The 15,305-nt window shown below is 38.9% G+C and overlaps 1 long non-coding RNA gene across 1 annotated transcript; it reads left to right on the top strand.

Annotated features, from left to right (window-relative positions):
• LOC122027620 lies at positions 1 to 571 on the top strand. The gene is made up of 2 exons (XR_006124475.1): positions 1 to 276; positions 465 to 571. It is a non-coding gene; the product is annotated as an uncharacterized LOC122027620 (long non-coding RNA).
• The last annotated feature ends 14,734 nt before the right edge of the window (positions 572 to 15,305 follow it).

Below are 15,305 nucleotides of genomic sequence, written 5' to 3'. Positions count from 1 at the left end.
AAAGTGAGGACTAAAGTGATTTTCGGAAAACCTAAAATTTCTTTTCCTCTCCTCACCTCTCGCGTGCGACGGCGGCAGATCAGGCGGAAGGTGAAGCCGACCTAGGGTTCCTCTCCGGCGGCCGGCAAGGGCTTCTTTTCAGAAGCCGTTCACGGATTCGTGGTCTCCTCGTCAAGGAGAACACGCGGATAGGAAGGGATCGCAGAGATCTTCACATCCTCCGAACCCTAGAAGCTTTAGAGTCCTCTTCTCCAGTTGTAAGTCCGAGAACGTGAGGTAAGTGCTTCCTCACCTGCAGTAGGATAGCTCCGAGATTTATTCCTTGTTCTTTTTCCTTGTTCCCGAAAGCTTTTGGACAGCTTGAGGGTGCTTGGCGTTTTTGATCGGATTCTATGCTACTTAGTTTCATGCTTTGTGATAATAATGGAATAAATGTCTCCCTTGATGTTGGTAATGCTGGCTAGATTCTGTTGAATACCATCAGGATGCTTATAATGAAATTGATGGCTATGGAGAGTTTAGAAACGTGATGGCAACGGTGATAAGATCATTAGGAAGAAAAAAAAAGAAATATCCTATAGCATTTTAAGGTTAAGTGTTTACTCAATTTTGTACTATCATGTATTCCTTCTTGTGAGAACCATTGGTACAATTCTCAAGTTAAGGATTGAACTACAGAGTTCGCAACTGAGCATATAAATTAACTCAAACCTCAAGGTGATAACCATGGCTAAAAGGGTTATAAGATGTTATAATGTCTCTGTTTGGATTCAATTAAAAGGTTTATAAGGAATATGGTATTTACTGATTGAAATAGTAATTGTTATGATAGTATTTAAATATCTGATTTTGTTTGAGGCCAGCATTCTAGTTTTGGTTTATGAAGAGTGCTTTAATATTGAAAACTTGGAATCTTCTTTGATCCGTATCAACCTTAATGAGCAATGATCAGTTTGTTTTGTTTATTGAGGTGGATACTTCCTTGTTTAACATTTAAGTCATTAATTCCAAGCACGTGTGTGATTTGTATACGGAATAAGTCCAAGGGGTCATGCAAAGTCAATCAATATTTGCCTATATTATGAACAAGAGAAGAAGAACATGACTTTCAGTTTTGCTTGATTTTGAAACATGTTTTGTTTACTTCACCAGTAGCTTCCTTTGCTATTAGACAAGCATATTTTCTTATTGCGGTTAGACAAGCATATTTTCTTATTGCTTTGCTTAGTTTTCTGTATATATATGCAATGAACTTGAATAGCATGTGTTCAATATATAGTTTTAGTTTTTATAGATATGCAATGAACATGGATAGCATGTATTTATAGTATTTTAGAATTTTGTTAACAAAGCATGCAGAATTTGTTTAGGATAGTATGCAGTTTAGATTTAAGTTTCTTTACTACCTCATTTAACATGAACAGATCTACTTTTGGTTTTAGTTATGATCCTCTACTAAATTACCAAAAGATAAGTAAAAGAAAGATAAAGAAAAGAAAGAAAAAGGCTAAAGCCTTAAGTAAGATTCCGAAGTCAAGACTTTAGGGATTTTGGCACACAAGGTGCTTATTAAATGCCAAAGCATTTTATTATAAGAAGTATTTAAAGATAAAAAAAAAGTATTTTACTTTTAAAGGGCATGTACCGGATACAAGGTCCAAGGGATGGGCTCCAAGATGCCCCTAGGCACAAGGCCTAGAAGTACCTTAGTAGTTTCGGGATTAGCTACCTCGACTCTTATTAAGGATGCGCGCAAATTGGTAAAATACCAAAGTGGTACAATGCCGAGCCCAAGAGAAGTTGATTATTATTTTGAAGTATAAAAGTAAAAGTTTTTGGAAACAAATGAAACAAACATCAAATATGTTTAGAATTAGAAAGTTTAGCTTCTTGTTATTTGAAGCATGCAGTATCAGTTTTTATTTGCTTCCTTATGAGTTTATTTGAGCATGACTATATGTCTTATCATTTAGTTGATTTCTTGCTATTAGATTATTTAGCATGATTAGCTTTATTTGCTTTTCAGCATGCAGTTATAGTTTTATTCTTGTATAGCATGAGTAGCTTTACATGTTAGCTTTTCAGTTAATATGATTTCTATGCTATTTATGAGCATGATTACATGTTTAGTATTTCAGTTAATCTGATTTATTTACTAGTAGATGAGCATGAGTAGCTTTCTTCTAAGCATTCAGATTTAGCATGTTTTTCGTTATATACATGCATATCGAGTTTTTGTGAGTAGGCAAGCACTTACTAAGCTTTTAGCTTATAGATACTACTTTCCTCCTACTGCAGATAAAGGAAAAGCTAAAGTATGAAAGGAAGGCGACAAGGTGGTGGTGATGAAGGTGTGTGATGGCTGGACTATGGAGAGATCATGAGTTTGCTAAGGAAACTGTCAAGACTCCTTCTTTGGAGTTTTCTTTCAGTTATTAAATTGATAGAGATTGTTTTAGTAGTTTCCCTTTGTCTATGTTAAGTTTATTCCGCATTGTAGTTGAGTTATTTCCTATTGTTGGAGTTCTTTTGTTTACTATTGCTAGGATAGTTTATTTTTAGTTATATATAAACTGCGTGGTGATGTTATTGCTTTGTATATGTATGTACTTATGATTATTGTCACCGGTACAGGGGAGACTCTGCCGAAATTTTTCGGTAGGGTTTTCCTAGAGATTTTTAATAAACCGGTTAAGTAGAGTAGTAGATAAGTAACGGTTACTCTTAGAGAGTAGTAGTAGTAGTAAGAAGGGTGGTCGTTACATATGAGGTGTTGGTTAATTTAAAATAGTATTGTTTGAGGAATCAATATTATTCTAAATTTAGAGTTCTGACCAAAAGTTATTTGTGATTCTTAGGATGACTTTCAACCCACTATCCATCATACTTCAACAAAATAGACTTACTGGACCTAATTACATAGATTGGAAAAGGAACCTGGACATTGTTCTGAAAGCTATAAATTTGTACTGACTGAACCTTGTCCTGATGCACCCACTGGTGAATCTACCCAAGAGGAGATTGAATATCATAAGAGATGGGTAAAGGCAGATGAGATGGCGCGGTGTTACATTTTGACTTCAATGTCAAATGTATTGCAACATCAGCATCAAGATTTACCAACAGCTTATGATATTATGAACAATCTCAAGGAACTCTTTGGTCATCAGGATAGGGCTTCTAGACAAGAAGCTATGAGAAAGATAATGACAGCCACCATGCAAGAGGGTACTCTTGTAAGGGATCATATCCTAAAGATGATGGCTTATCTGAACGAGATACAGATCCTTGGAGGAGAAATTGATGGGGAAACCCAGATCGATATGATCCTCCAAACGCTACCTAGAAGTTTTGAGCAGTTCCGCCTGAACTATAATATGAATAAAAGGATTTATTCATTAGGGGAACTACTGACAGAACTTCAAGCAGCAGAAGGATTATTTCGTCACAATTCTCAAATTCACTATGCTGAAAATGGTTCTACTTCTAAACCGAAAGGAAAGAAGAAGAAGAAACAAGCTGGCTCAGCAAAGAAAGTGAATAAATCTCAGAGTACGGGATTTAAAGCTGGAGTGAAGAAGCCCAAGGGCAAGTGCTTCATCTGCAAGCAGGCAGGACATTGGAAGGCGGACTGTCCTCGTAGGAACCAAAACAAAGGTATATCTCATGCTCTAGTTGTTGAAACATGTTTAGCGGTGTTATCTACCAGCACCTGGTGTGTAGATACGGGAGCCACTGATCATGTCTGCAATTCCTTGCAGGGGTTCCAGGAAACCCGACGATTATCTGATGGAGAAATTACCGTTTACATGGGCAATGCTACTAAGGTGGCAGCTGTTGCAGTGGGAGACGTCTACTTATCTTTTAGTAGAAATAGAAATTTGGTTTTAAGAAATTGTCTTTATGTACCCAATTTTAGAAAGAATTTAATTTCAGTTTCTAAACTGTTTTTAGATTGATATTCTGTTTCTTTCAGTAACGATGTAGTTATTAAAAGAAATAATGTGATTATCTGTTCTGGTGCATTGGTTGGCAATTTGTATACTTTAAATCCAATTTCTTCCACAAAGCAAAATATGGAAATTTATAACTCATCTTCTAATTCTAATAAAAGAAAAGAACCTTCGGAAATGAACCAAGCATATCTTTGGCATCTAAGGCTTGGTCATATTAACTTAAGTAGGATTCAGAGGCTTATAGCCGATGGACATTTGAGTTCATTAGAGTTGGAAAATTTTCCAACTTTTGAATCCTGCTTAGAAGGTAAAATGACCAAAAGGTCGTTCAAGGCCAAGGGGTATAGAGCCAAAGAAGTGTTAGAATTGGTTCACTCTGATTTGTGTGGTCCTATGTCTGTCCAAGCGAGAGGAGGTTTTGAATATTTTGTTTCTTTCATAGACGATTATTCAAGATACGGATACATTTACCTAATGCGGCGCAAGTCCGAGTGCTTTGATAAGTTCAAAGAATACAAGGCTGATGTGGAAAACGATTAGGTAAAAGTATCAAGACACTACGATCTGATCCTGGTGGCGAATACCTCTTAGGAAAGTTTAGGAATTACTTATCAGAGGCTGGGATTCAATCCCAATTGTCTGCACCTGGAACACCCCAACAGAATGGTGTAGCAGAACGAAGGAACAGGACTCTTATGGAGATGGTTAGATCGATGATGAGTTATTCAGAATTACCAAATTCGTTTTGGGGATATGCTCTGGAAACAGCAGTATACGTTCTGAACTTAGTACCTTCTAAATCAGTTTCTTCTACTCCCATAGAATTGTGGAATGGGCGAAAACACAGTCTAAGACATATTCGGATTTGGGGTAGTCCAGCACATGTGCTGAAACCAGATGCTGATAAGTTAGAATCCCGTACAGAAGTTCGCGCGTTTGTAGGATATCCCAAAGGAACGAAAGGTGGTTTATTTTATAGTCCTAAAGACCAGAAGGTCATTGTTAGCATCAATGCCCAGTTTTTAGAAGAATACTATATAATGGATCACAAGCCCAGTAGCAAAGTTGTTTTGGAAGAACTTAGAGAGGACATGTCTACTTCAGTACCAACAGTACAAGATGAAGTACCACAAGAGACTACAACACGTGTCACACATGATACACAACCATAGACAGTGTCTCGTCGTAGTGGGAGGGTTGTAAGGCAGCCTGAAAGATTCATGTTTTTGGGAGAGTCTTCGGACTTGATCCCGGGTAAACATGAACCTGATCCACGAACATATGACGAAGCACTCCAAGATATAGATGCAGCATCTTGGCAAAAGGCAATGAATTCTGAAATAGAGTCTATGTACTCTAATAAGGTCTGAGAGCTTGTAGAACCACCTGATGGTGTAAAAGCCGTTGGATGCAAGTGGATCTACAAAAGGAAAAGAGGGACAGACGGGAAGGTAGAAACCTTCAAAGCTAGGCTTGTTGCGAAAGGGTACACTCAGAAAGAGGGAATCGATTATGAGGAAACCTTTTCACCGGTAGCCATGCTTAAGTCTATCCGGATACTCTTATCCATTGCTGCTCATATGGATTATGAGATTTGGCAAATGGATGTCAAGACAGCTTTCCTTAATGGAAGTCTTGAAGAGAACATCCATATGAAGCAACCAGAAGGGTTCATTGAAAAGGCAAAGAGCATCTAGTGTGCAAGCTCAATCGGTCCATTTATGGACTAAAGCAAGCTTCAAGATCTTGGAACATCCGGTTTAATGAAGTAATCCAGTCATATGGATTTATTCAAAGTCCGGATGAGTCTTGTGTATATAAGAAGTGTAACGGAAACGTGGTGGTATTTCTTGTACTATACGTAGATGATATTTTGTTAATTGGCAACAATGTCAAGGTATTATCAGACGTAAGAGTATGGTTGTCCAAACAATTTGATATGAAGGACTTAGGAGATTGTGCACACATTCTTGGGATCAAAGTTATAAGGGATCGTAAGAAAAGAATGTTGTGTCTGTCCCAAGCTTCATATATAGATACAATCCTTGCTCGTTTTAGCATGCAGGATTCCAAGAAAGGTTTCTTACCTTTTAGACATGGAGTAGCTCTATCTAAAGAGATGTCTCCAAAGACGTCGAAAGAGATAGAGGACATGAAAACAGTTCCTTATGCTTCGGCTGTAGGAAGCCTAATGTATGCAATGCTATGTACGAGACCTGATATCTGTTTTGCCGTGGGCATGGTCAGCAGATATCAGAGTAACCCTGGACAAGGACATTGGACTGCGGTAAAGCATATATTAAAGTACCTGAGAAGGACTAGAGATTATATGCTAGTTTACCAAGCAGACGATCTGCTCCCTGTGGGTTACACGGATTCAGATTTCCAATCAGATAGGGATAACAGTAAGTCTACATCAGGCTATGTGTTTACTTTAGGAGGTGGAGCCATTTCATGGAGGAGTGTTAAGCAGAAATGCGTTTCAGACTCAACCATGGAAGCTGAGTATGTAGCAGCCTCTGAGGCAGCTAAAGAAGCAGTATGACTCAGGATTTTCTAATGGACTTAGATGTGATTCCTGGTTTGCCCAAAATCATCACAATTTATTGTGATAATAGTGGTGCAGTTGTAAACTCGAAGGAACCACGAGCCCATAAGGCAAGTAAACATATAGAGCGCAAGTACCACCTGATACGAGATATCGTGAAGCGAGGAGAAGTTTTCATCGCCAAGATTGCATCAGCGGATAACCTAGCAGATCCTTTCACTAAGGCCCTTCCGACGAAAGCTTTTGATCGGCATGTGGAAGGAATGGGAATCAGATGTATGGTAGAAGATATGGCAGCTTAGTCATTAGTATAAGTGGGAGATTGTTGGAGTGTATACTGAAAGCCTAAGCTTTTGTAAACATTTGTTTTGAATAAAGAATCACATTTGGTCAAATTATCTATATTTGTTTGTAGTTGTTCATATAATTTATATTGTAGATAACATAGTATGTGGTGTCACATGCAGAAGATGATGTTATCAGTACCTTATAAATTATAAACAGTTGCTCACGACTAAAATGGAAAGGAACAAACCATTAGAAGGTCGTAGTGTAATTAGGTATTAGTTTATCTTGACTATATAATTACACTAGTACACTCAGAGTGTATTGAGTAGGACGATTTGAGGTCGTTTCTTCTATACTGACTTTATAAAGGAACAAAGACCTCAGTTATTATGGAAGTGTGTGCTCTTAATCCTAATATAATAACAAGCACATATATTTGATATTTATTTCTTTAATTTATCAATGGGTGAGATTTAGTTCGATGAATCAATAAACTCGATAAGTTGGGAAATGGTATCACTTATAGTGTGTGTTGTTGATTATTGAAGGAAACTGTGTCCTAGAGATACTAGGTTGATAATTTCCCCGAGAGGAGCTCATAAGGATTGTCATGTTAAACCCTGCAGGTGGAATTAGTCCGACATGACGAAAAGGTTGAGTGGTACTACTCTTGGACTTAGATATTAATTAAATGAGTTGTCAGTAACTCATCTAATTAATGGACATTCGATATCTTAAACACAGGGAGACTAACACACTCATAATAAGAAGGAGCCCAAAAATGTAATTTGGGATTGGTGCGGTAGTTCAATGATAGTTCTCTAGTGGAATGAATTATCATTGATAAAATTAAGTTGTGTGTTCGGGGCGAACACGGGATGCTTAATTTTATCGGGAGACCAAAACCAATTCCTCCTCTCGGTCCTTATCGTAGCCTCTTATTTGTAGAGTTCTATACCCACCTATACCCACCCAATAGGGGCCGGCCAAGCTAGCTTGGGAAACAAGCTATGGCCGGCCTAGGTATAAGATTGGGTGGCCGACCCTAGCTTGAACCCAAGCTAGTGGGGCCGGCCAAAATAAATTAAAAAGAATTTTAATTTTAATTTTTATTATGTGGAAGAAATAATTTATTAAAGAGAATTAAAATTAAATTATCTCTCTTGTAAAATTTACAAAAGATTAAAGGAAGAGATTAGATCTCTTTCCTTATTTGTAGATTGGTGAGATATTTTATTTTCTCTTTAAAAATTATTCACATGTTGATAAAATTAAAATTATAGAAATTTCTTTTATTAACCATGTAGAGATTTTTAAAGAGAAATTTTATTTTTTTAAATTTCCGGAAACAAATTAGGAAGTTTTAATTGTTGATTGAAACTTGTCCAATTTGTTCTCCAATGATGTGGCCGGCCAATGTAGATTTAATTGGGAAATTTTATTTTATTTTTCTCAATTAAATCATGTCAAGGAAATTGAGGAAATTTTATTGTAATTAAATTTCCTAATTTGCCTAGGCCAATGAATATAAAAGAAGGGGTGAGGGTGCCTTCATGAGACACAACATCTATTATTTCTCTCCCTCTTTTGTTCCTTGGTGTGGCCGGCCATCCTCTCCCTCTCTTCCTCTTGTGGTGGCCGAACCCTTCTCTTCCATTGGAGCTCTTGTGGTGGCCGGATACTACTCGGAGAAGAAGAAGAAGAAGGAGAGAAAGCTAGCATCTCTTGGAGCTTGGTTAGTGTTTTGATTTTCTTCCTTGGTGAAGCTTCCTCTTTGTTGGCCGAACCTAGCTAGGAGGAGAAGAAGGTGATTGGTGGTTTCTCGTCTCGGAAGATCGTTGCCCACACAACGTCCGAGGTTAGAAGAGGAATACAGTAGAAGATCAAGAGGTTTTTCTACAAGGTATAACTAGTAATTTTTCTTTCCGCATCATGATAGTTATTTATGGAAATAATACCAAATACAAGAGGCTTACGTTCTAGAATTTCGAATATATTTTTCGATATTGTGTTCTTTTGTTTTTTCTTTTCCTTGTGATTTGATTGTTCTCTTTGGTTAACCTAAAGTTATTTTAGGAAATTAAATATTAGCTTTCTATAAAAGGTTTTGTCTAGTCGGTGGTGGTTGCTCCCATATCCAAGAAGGTCATGTGCCTCGCCACGTCAGTACTGGGAACCAATTATGGAAATTAATATTTAATGGAATTAATAACTTAAGGAGACTTGGGTCGAACGTGTTAAGTTCCGCAGGAGATCCAAGTCAAAACCTAAAAGAACAAATAGATTAAGTTTTGGATCAAACGTGTTAAGTTCCGCAGGCGATCCAAAATTTAATTTAAAAGAACACATGGTAGCTAGGAAAAGGTTCAGACCTTTGTACAAAATTTTTATACAGTGGAACCTATAGGTTTTCCGAGTAGAAACCAACACTTAATACATTCTTACTAAACATGCAACATATAAAGGAACGTAAATGATTCATTTCAACACAACTCATAATTCTAAAGCAGTTAAAGCATTTCTAACTATAATTGCATGCAAAGGGTCATAATGAATTTCTTTCACTCTTTAAAACTAATCTACATATAATGTATCAAATAGTATACCTCATGTGCCAAAAACATCAATCTCAGGAAAATATGAAATCATAATATCTGATAACCATTCACCAAAACTAGTCTATTCAATCATTAATAATAGAAATATTAGACGACACTCGACCCATGCAAAACTAACAATTTATGACATCCTCTTGACAATAATTAAAAAGTAAAATCTCTAAAATTTTACTAGCAATTTTAAAAAGGAAATCTTAATATGCTCCCAACGAATTCCCAAGGCTTTCCATAGTCCAGGCATCACACACACGCCATCACGCATCCCCTTGTCGCCTTCTTTCACTATTGTTTTTCTTTTCCTTTATCTGCAGTAAGAGAAAATGCAACTAGTAAGCAACAAGACTTAGTAAGTACTATCTAGCTCACAAAAATCTCGAAATGTGCAAACATGCTTTAAAAATACTTTTCATGCTAGAACCTTTAATATTACTTACACTGATAGTACAGATAAACATGCGTAAATACTTTCGTACTAATAGAGGAACTAAAACATGTTTAACTCAAGGCAACAAGCATATGCAAGCATTTAACTTTCTTAAACATAAACAAGCATTTAACTTTCTTAAACTTGCTTTTTCTTAACTTATCTTGAAACTTGGAAATTCTTTAAACTCGAAAACTTTGCTAAAGCATATACTTGAAAATAAATAGCTTCACTTGGGATCCCTAAGGCGTAAGTACCATCTCATGCGCGTTCCCTAATAGGTTGGGGGTAGCAAGCCATCAATCGTAAAAGAGCAAACCTTGGTCTACCAGGGCCAAGACTTTGGAATTGGACACCTGGATTTATTTACGACAACCTTGGAAGTCGGGTACTGGCCTTTCAAAGTAAAATATCTTAATTACTTCTTCTTTAAATGCCTTGGCATTTTAACAAACATCTTGTGTGTCAAAATTCCTAAAGTCTTGACTTTGGGATCTACTTAAGGCCTTGGCCTTTTTCTTTCTTTTCTTTATCTTTCTTATACTTTTCTTAAACTCAAAATACTAATAGGGTATTTTTCCATATGCATCTATAAGTGAAACTAACTAGGTAACACACAATCATGCATAGAACACAATAGAAATCTGCACATACAATATTTCTACGACGAGAAATCAACGGAAAACACCTCTTACTGCAGGTGAACAGTACTTACCGTATTATCTTGAACTTACTAACGCGAAAACTCTCTAGGATTCCGGTGAAACTTGAGATCCTCGTGCTTTGCTTACGTCCACGCGTTCCTCTCGTCGAGACGAGTCGAAAAATATCCAAAAGCTCCCTCGAAACTTGTCCTAGTCGGCCACCACAAGCAGCCCTAGGCTTCTTTTGTTTTTCGCCCAAACCCAGGAGAAATTTGGCGCACAAAAGAAAGAGGAGGAATTAGGTCGAGAATCCCCTTATTTCACTTAAGTTCTTCTATTTATACCTAAGGGTATTTATTAACTTTTCTCTGCATAAAATTATTCTGCTCTCTCTTCTTTCAACATACCCCTGCTGGGGCACCTTGTTATCCTGACATTCTTAAGACTTTGCTTACTAAGAGGTTCCGGGGTCGAATCTCGGCTTAACAACTTTTTACCGTAACTTTATTTCTTTTGGTAAAAATACCAAACGACCTCCGAAAATTCTATAAAAATACTCTAAAAATTTCTAAAAATCTCTAGAATATTTCTAAAGCATTTCTAAATATTTATAAGCACTTTTAGGACTCAAAACAAGGAAATTTGGGATGTTACAATTCCCCATACCTTATAAAAAGTTCGTCCTCGAACTTAGAATAATTCTGGATATTTTTTCCTCATACTGTCCTCACGCTCCCAAGTAGTTTCCTCATGCTTCTGATTTTGCCAAATGACCTTCACTAGTTGCACTTCTTTGTTTCTGAGTCTTTTAACTCCTCTGTCCACTATCTGTGTAGGTCTGCTCTCATAGCTAAGATCCTCCTGGATCTGCACTGACTGAGGTTGAATCACTTGGTTGGGGTCGTGGACGCACTTCTTTAGAATGGAGACATGAAATACATTGTGTATTGCTGACATGTCTTGTGACTCGTCTCGACGAGAGGAACACGTGGACGTAAGCAAAGCACGAGGATCTCAAGTTTCACCGGAATCCTAGAGAGTTTTCGCGTTAGTAAGTTCAAGATATTACGGTAAGTACTGCTCACCTGCAGTAAGAGGTGTTTTCCGTTGATTTCTCGTCGTAGAAATATTGTATGTGCATATTTCTATTGTTTTCTATGCATGATTGTGTGTTACCTAGTTAGTTTCACTTATAGATGCATATGGAAAAATACCCTAATAGTATTTTGAGTTTAAGAAAAGTATAAGAAAGATAAAGAAAAGAAAGAAAAAGGCCAAGACCTTAAGTAGATCCCAAAGTCAAGACTTTAGGGATTTTGGCACACAAGATGTTTGTTAAAATGCCAAGGCATTTAAAGAAGAAGTAATTAAGATATTTTACTTTGAAAGGTCAATACCCGACTTCCAAGGTTGTCGTAAATAAATCCAGGTGTCCAATTCCAAGGTCTTGGCCCTAGTAGACCAAGGTCTGCTCTTTTACGATTGATGGCTCGCTACCCCAACCTATTAGGGAACGCGCATGAGATGGTACTTACGCCTCAGGGATCCCAAGTGAAGCTATTTATTTTCAAGTATATGCTTTAGAAAAGTTTTCAAGTTTAAAGAATTTCCAAGTTTCAAGATAAGTTAAGAAAAAGCAAGTTTAAGAAAGTTAAATGCTTGTTTATGTTTAAGAAAGTTAAATGCTTGCATATGCTTGCATATGCTTGCATATGCGAGAAAGAAGGTTCATTTGCTTACCCTCGGAGCCCTAATTACCTCTTCACGCCGACGGTCGAAGGGTCTGGCCCGATCCAGCAGGCTTCGGTTGCTGGCTTGAGGAGAAAGGTTGGCCGACACTTGCTCAAGTGCCGGTGAAGAGGGTGTTAGGATCGATGATCGCGGCTAGAGAGGGGGTGTGTGAATAGCTGCCCCAAATCGCTCATTTCTTTCTACAAGTTGACGTTAGCGCAGTGGAAAATAAAACAAAGAAACAAAGACAAGAAGATCAAACCTCAACACGCGTCGATGTAACGAGGTTCGGAGATATACTCCTACTCCTCGGCGTGTCCGTAAGGTGGACGAAGCCTATCAATCCGTCGGTGGATGAGTCCCCGGAGAACCGGCTAATATATATACTCCTTCTGGGTGGAGAAACCTCGCCACAATCTTTCTTGCACCAGCAAGAATAGGAGTACAAGAATACACAAGAAGAAGCAACAATATGAATGTAAAAACAAACAATCTTGCCTTCTCGTCGGCTGTTGATGAAGCAGCAACTTCACGGGCCAAATACAGCAGCAACTGTTGGAGACCCCAGCCGAGGAAAGCTCACGCGAAGCTTCAGCGAAGAAGAGCTCAACAAAGCTCAAGCAGAAAATGCTTTAGCAGTCCGTAGGAAGAAGAGGAAGCAGTAGCGTAGAAGCCCTCGATCTCCTTTTATAACCTGCACTGTAAAGAAGACAGCGAAGAAGACGGAGATAGCCGTTGTCTCTCAACGGATATATCTGGACCGATCAGGCTCCACCCTGATCGGTCCTATGCTGATCGGTCCCCAGACCGATCAGCACTCTTCTCCCAACTCTCTGATCGTCTCCTGATCGGTCTGTGGACCGATCAGGGTGCATGTGGATCGGTCCACAGACCGATCCCCTCCTTTTCTCTTTGCCTTCTGTTCGCTTTCTGATCGGTCCGGAGACCGATCAGATAACATACAGTAGCATACTGTTTGGTTACTGATCGGTCACCAGACCGATCAGATAACCTAGTGTATCACTGGATCGATCCACTGATCGATCCAGCTCTTGGTTTTTGCCCAAACCAAGTCCCACGCCTTTCAAACCAATATCCGGTCAACCTTGACCTATTGGTATCTCATGCTTAGCATCTGGTCACTCCCTTGACCTGCTAAGACTCCCTACCAAGTGTCCGGTCAATCCCTTTGACCCACTTGGACTTTTCTCTTCGTGTCAAGTATCCGGTCACTCCCTTGACCTACTTGACCTTCTCAACACCAGATGTCTGATCACCCTTGATCCATCTGGATTTTCCCTTGCCCGGCTTCACTCACCAGGACATTCACCTAGCTTCACTCACTAGGGTTTTCACCTGGCTTCACTCACCAGGATTTTCAATCTGCTCGGCTTCACTCACCAGGACTTTCCAACTGCCTGGCTTCACTCACCAGGACTTTCCCACTGCCTGGCTTCACTCACCAGGACTTATCCGTCTGCCTGGCTTCACTCACCAGGACTTTCCACATCCGGTCCAGAGAACGAGCTACCGAGCCCTCTCTGACCACAGTTCGAAGAACGAGCTACCGAGCCCTCTCCGACTTCCATCCGGTCCAGAGAACGAGCTCCCGAGCCCTCTCTGACCACAATCCAGAGAACGAGCTACCGAGCCCTCTCCGACTTCCCATGTGCCAAGCTTTCATACTTGGAGTTCTCCGTGCCAAGTCTCCATACTTGGACTTTTCCCGTGCCAAGCTCCCTGCTTGGACTTTTCACCATGCCAAACTCCCTGCTTGGACTTTTCCCATGCCAAGCTCCCTGCTTGGACTTTTCCCGTGCCAAGCTCCCTGCTTGGACTTTTTCGAGTCAGGTCAACTCACCTCGGGTCAACCAGGTCAACCTTGACCACGAGTTGCACCCACAATCTCCCAAGCTTGTTCTCGTCAAACATCAAAATACAACTCGAGTCAAGTCAACTCGAGTCTGGTCAACCAGGTCAACCTTGACCTAAGGTTGCACCAACAATCTCCCATCATGTTCTCGTCAAACATCAAAATACAACTCGAGTCAGGTCAACTCGAGTCGGGTCAACCAGGTCAACCTTGACATAAGGTTGCACCAACAGAGGGAAGGGAGGGAGTCGCGGGTCGGCCGGGGCTAGGGCTCACGGGGAAAAAAAAGGAATTGGGAAGAAGACTCAGAACGGCTCCCTCAGCCGAAGGCTTATACGCGAGGAAGGAGGAACGTCGCGGTTGCGGCGCCGTCGGGTGAACGGTGTTGGCGCGTCCGTTGGGGAAGAGAAGAGAAACGACGATGGTGAGCGACGGGTGAGGCGCGGGTTCGGCGGGGAAAAGGAAATAAAAGAAAAAAGAAAAAGAAAACAAAACTTTTCCTCGCTTAAATGGGGTAGTCTAAACAGGATTTCCCGGGGCCCAATATTTGATCCCCTTAAACTCATTATATGAGCTCCGAAAAATTTTCAGAAAATTTCTAAAAATTTCGAAAACTTCCCTTATGATTATGCGTCCTTTTTCGATATTTTACATATATTGAGATAAATAATTTTTTGAACATGAATTAGATTTTTAAGCACATTCATGTTCAAAAACATCACTGATCTCTATATATTTAGTCAAATTAATATTTCAAGACACAAATATAATTAGAAGAACTAGAAGAACACATAAGAGTTGATTTCATATCATTCTAAACTCTCTAAGTTCATCAACCAACTTTGGACATATTTATGTTTTAAAAAATTGGTCATTATGCCACAAATTTGTGGATTCGTTCACAAATTTGCGACGAATCCATGAATTTGTCATAGAATGACCATTTTTTAAAAATAAAAATAAAGATGTTCGAAGCTGGTTGATGAACCTAGAGAGCTTGGAATGATATAAAATTAATTTCTATATGTTCTTTTAGTTCTCCTGATTATATCCATATCTTTAAACATCAATTTGACCTAATATATTGAGATCAATTATTTATCGAGCATGAATTAGATGTTTTGGGCACATTCATGTTTACAAAATCACTATACTTAATATATTATGTCAAATTAATGTTTGAAAACATGAATATAATTAGGAGAACTAAAAGAACACATAGT

Source organism: Zingiber officinale, chromosome 10A, assembly GCF_018446385.1.
Source record: "Zingiber officinale cultivar Zhangliang chromosome 10A, Zo_v1.1, whole genome shotgun sequence".
NCBI classification, from domain to species: Eukaryota; Viridiplantae; Streptophyta; class Magnoliopsida; order Zingiberales; family Zingiberaceae; genus Zingiber; species Zingiber officinale.
Note: the sequence above shows the minus strand (reverse complement) of the source record. Positions and strands in the feature narration are given on the sequence as shown.